Source organism: Trachypithecus francoisi, unplaced genomic scaffold (assembly GCF_009764315.1).
Source record: "Trachypithecus francoisi isolate TF-2019V2 unplaced genomic scaffold, Tfra_2.0 Lachesis_group14, whole genome shotgun sequence".
Classification (NCBI taxonomy): Eukaryota; Metazoa; Chordata; class Mammalia; order Primates; family Cercopithecidae; genus Trachypithecus; species Trachypithecus francoisi.
In genome coordinates, this window is record NW_022681459.1 from 9043941 (window position 1) to 9049010 (window position 5070).

Genomic DNA, 5070 nt, shown 5'->3' on the forward strand with positions numbered 1-5070 from the left:
TCACTATAAAGAATGCATATCGGAACATTGATAAACAGTAAATGAGTCTTATTAAGAATAGTTTACTACAATAAATGTTGGCTAAATAAATGTGCATATTGTGAAGCACTGTGAGTGGTATATGTTTTGCCACATACTTTTGTTATCTTGAGCTAGATAACACAGGTGTACCCAGTTTGGCAGTCATTTCCCGTTGCTACTAGTATCATATGTTTTAAGAAATGTGTACAGTGTGAAAAACTTAAAAATATTCATGAATAAAAAATGTTTTAGAAAAAATAGATATTGTCAGGCAATTATGTAGAGTCTCACTGTGTAAATTTCTTTTTTTTTTTTTTTGAGGCGGAGTCTCGCTCTGTCGCCCAGGTTGGAGTGCAGTGGCCGGATCTCAGCTCACTGCAAGCTGCGCCTCCCGGGTTCCCGCCATTCTCCTGCCTCAGCCTCCCGAGTAGGTGGAACTACAGACGCCGCCACCACGCCCAGCTAATTTTTTGTATTTTTAGTAGAGACGGGGTTTCACCGTGTTAGCCAGGATGGTCTCGATCTCCTGACCTAGTGATCCACCCATCTCGGCCTCCCAAAGTGCTGGGATTACAGGCTTGAGCCACTGCGCCCGGCTCACTGTGTAAATTCTTTTTTTTTTTTTTTTGAGGCGGAGTCTCGCTCTGTCGCCCAGGTTGGAGTGCAGTGGCCGGATCTCAGCTCACTGCAAGCTGCGCCTCCCGGGTTCCCGCCATTCTCCTGCCTCAGCCTCCCGAGTAGGTGGAACTACAGACGCCGCCACCACGCCCAGCTAATTTTTTGTATTTTTAGTAGAGACGGGGTTTCACCGTGTTAGCCAGGATGGTCTCGATCTCCTGACCTAGTGATCCACCCATCTCGGCCTCCCAAAGTGCTGGGATTACAGGCTTGAGCCACTGCGCCCGGCTCACTGTGTAAATTTCAAGGTAAGAGTTGTTTCCTGTAAAACAGGTCATTGTTCTATGAGAGGATGTGTTTTACTTGTCTTAGTGCATTTCTTTTGCTCCTCCAGTGTTGCATTATTTTGCTCTATTCTTTATTTTTGTGTGCAAACGACATGCCAGTTAAAATGAAAACTATCTCATATGTAGAAAAAAAAGTCTGGATTGTAAAAACGAAGAGCTAATTCTTACTAAATTACACCATCTGATTCAAGTAAAAAATGACCTAAACGCTAGTGATAAAATAAAGACAAAACACATTTCATGAAGAGAGCAAAGATAAATGTCTGCTGAGTGTTTTAGTTCACATGTTTTAAAATGCTGCTGCAGGTTTTGGGAGGAATTTGAGGGGAAGACTCCACAGCAAAAGGTGGTAATGTGGCCTGTATTGACTTAAGTGGTGACCCAACTGGACTGCGAAACTGCAGGATGCCCATGGGCTCGAGGTGCTTGTTAAAAAGGAATTCCACACTGTTGTTCAGAAATCCTTCATGTCCTCTCTCCCCAAGCTTCCCATCCTCTACCAGTTCAGTTTCTAGTATTTCAGCATCTTCTTTCCTGTTAAATAACTTGTCTAAGTAACTAGTGTAAATGTTTTCCTTCTCCACTCATTCACACTTCCTTACCTCACAACAAAACTAATTTGTGATAAAATAATTCTCCCCTCCACCCACAAACTGGCTGTCCCAAGAAGATTGGTACAAGATTTCTAATCGAGCCAAATTTGCCATTTCTTTTTTCTGTTTTTCTTGGCTTACTGTCTTTCATATCAAACTTTTCATTTCTAGTTGGGACTCTGACCTATTTGAGTTATTTAATTTCTCAACAACATCAGTAGGCTCGTCTTGTGAACTAAGTTGAGTAGTTTCTACAATAAAGGAATCAAAATCAAACCCCTGATTTTTTTTCCCTTCGTTTTTCAACCAGTTGCTGAGAGGCTTCCTCAAGCACTATATGGGCTTTAACCAATCCATTCCTTTCACATTTTCACTTCCTTTCTTATCAGATTTTTCTCTGCTTTATTCTTTCCAACTGGAAATATCTATAATAACACTGGGTTCATAGTAATGGTTAATTTTACTCGCTCTCCAAACTAAGTTATCTAAATATGATGATGACCTGGCTTTGTAGTTACAAATATGGCTACACTTCAAATGCCTATTTGTTGTTATGATGATCTGGGTGCTGCCAAAAAGGCTTAGTAGAGCAATTGGATCCTCCAGATACTTTATACTTTTCCCAATGTCCATCCAAATATTTTCGGGGATCAACTTGGACTTCTTCATCAGTGACATCAGACAGAGTTCCTGGGTCAAGCAGAATTTCATCAATATCAAATTTATTATGCATAGACCAATCATGTGCTGAAAACTAACAGTCATACCTTTCCCAGTTATAAATGTGACAGTGAGTTTCATCCATGAGCAAAATATCGTAAACTTCATCGTCAATGTGAAAAAGATGACTTGAAATTGGCTCATCCATTGGAAAATAACATGCACTTATGTAATGATGGGACAACACTTCTTCTGCTGTTAACCCATCTGTCGGGATAAACGTCAAAATTTATTCCAGGAAATCCAGTGCTTCTCAAGTAATTCCCTGAAGCAACTGAGTTATAGGTTTTTGTGGTTCAGTCATTTAATTTCTAATGTGAACTGGAATTACACTGAGAAGCTCCTGACAATCTTCCTCATGTATAACAGGACTGGATTCTAAAATCAGCTGCACCTGTTTGAGTTCAGGTGCACCTGCAGAAAGGGCTTACCAGTCAGCATTTCAGCAAGGATGTGGCCTGCAGTCCACATGTCACTGGCTTTACTATAACTATTAGGAGAAAGTAAAAGATGTGGAGAGCTGTACCAGTTAGCTACCAATCCTTCAGAAAGATAATCATTATGGAAATAATGAGGAGCCATGATCTCTGCAAGACCAAAGTCCCCTATCTTCAGCATCATGTCTTCAGTGTTAATGAAAAGATTAGTTAGTTTGAGATATCTGAGCAATACATTTGCAGAGTGAATATACTTAAGCCACCTTAGCAGCTGATACATGAAAAGTCTGGCATGCTCTTCCGGTAAAGTGTCCTGCTCCAGCATATTCGCCAAGTCTGTCTCCATGTAATTCTGAAAAACGTAAATACTGTTAAGTTTGGTAAGAGAGTTCACATTGTTTGTTAATTGGCTTCCACTGGTACTAGGAATTTCAAACACTTTCACAATGTTATGATGTCAAATCTTCTAATAATTTTGATTTCATGTAGAGCATTTTTGACAGTCTGAGGATCAGTAAGGACAATTTTCTTGATGGATTCTCTTTTATCGCAGTCATCATCTACAGCAGAAAGAAAAAAAAAAAAAAAACAAGCTATTGCCTCCACAATCCAAAGGTTTTAAGTTCATATATCCAGAGCCCAGATCAAAACCATGAATGTTCATGAGACTTTCAACTTTCTCTGCCAGTTTGAAACCCTTACTATCGGGTTTTCCTTTTGAATCGTTGAACTTGTGTAAACAAGGAAGAAAATTGACATCAAAAGGAAAGGTCTTTTAAACGGAGAAGAAAAATAATTATGCATCCACAGCAAGATAGTTTCTTGATGTGCATTGCATTTTCCAAACAGGCTTGTTCAGTTCCCCTTAGATATAAAGTTCAAAAAGCTCTACTCATATTGAGAATTTAAGAGATTGCAGTACTCATAGTTCAAGAAAGGGACAGTAACTCTTCAGACATTTAAAGAAAACACTCAAGAAGCTCCAATGGAATGAAATTGTATACTATGCACCCAGATTTACTGTGATAAATGATTTAACATTTAACAAAAATATTAATAAATATGCACACAACACAACAGGCTTCTATGAACATTCTTCTCACAGTGCAGACACATTCAATGTTGGACTGGCCCTGAGCAGCATTGTTCTAAGGTGCTGGCAAGCACTATTTCCATTTTGCTTCTTTTCTTCCTTTGTTGCTATATATTTCATCAGAAAGCCCTGGCGGCTGTTGGTTAACAGATGTCTTTTGTTAGTGATCAGGTGGCTCCGGCTCACCACAATCACAACCAAAGCTACTGTCCATCTTACTCTGATCCAACGGGACTTCCACTCATCAAGAGAGTGTGGACCCATGGTCAGCCCCCAGTGTGGGCTCACGTCTCCAGCTGTACTGGCAGCAGCAGCTGCTTTGCCACAGTTGCTGTCATGACAAACTCTATTTCTCTAAAAGCTTGACTTTTTCTTCAGTTGACAATATTTATTTGAAAAGAAAGTGAAAGTGAAATGTTAAAATACAGTGAGAGATGTAATTCTTAAATGCCTCCCATGAACCAGCAGCATCAGTGTTACCCAGGAACTCAGTAATTTAAATATTTGCACCCTACTCCAGACCTTTGAAACATGAATCTGAGGATAAGGCCCTGAAATCTGCTATAACGAGCCTTTCAAATGATTCTAATTTGCTTAAAGTTTTGAAAATCAATTGACACATAGAGTCAAACGGAGATGTTTATGAATAGGACTCATGTAACTTAGCAAATTTTGCAGGTTAGAAGGCTCTTTGTTGTTTATCTAGTTGTTTCATTGTTTGTTTTAATTAATTAATTAATTTATTTTTTGAGACAGAGTCTTGCTCTGTTGCCAAGGCTGTAGTGCAGTAGCATGATCTTGGCTCACTGCAACCTCTACCTCCTGGGTTCAAGCGATTCTCCTGCCTCAGTCTCCCGAGTAGCTGGGAGTACAGGCATGTGCCACTAGGCCTGGGTAATTTCTGTATTTTTGGTAGAGACCAGGTTTCATCATTTTGGCCAGGTTGGTCTCGACCTCTTGATCTCAACTGATCCTCCCCCATCAGTCTTCCAAAGTGCTGGGATTACAGGCATGAGCCACTGCGACAGGCCTACATCATGCTTAAAATGTGTGATAACAATAGCACAAACTATGGATGGAAGAAAATGAAAATACAATGTTTTCAGGTCCTTATTCTGAAATTAATGGAGTATAAAATTATCAGAAGGTAGATACTGAATAACGATAGAAGTATATTTTAAATTAGCCTGCCACCACGCACTGCTAATTTTTTATTTTTTTTATTTTCAGTACAGATGGGG

The 5070-nt window shown here is 39.6% G+C and overlaps 1 pseudogene; it reads right to left on the bottom strand.

Annotated features, from left to right (window-relative positions):
* Positions 1–962: 962 nt before the first annotated feature.
* Positions 963–4093, bottom strand: LOC117096746 (annotated as a pseudogene).
* Positions 4094–5070: the final 977 nt, after the last annotated feature.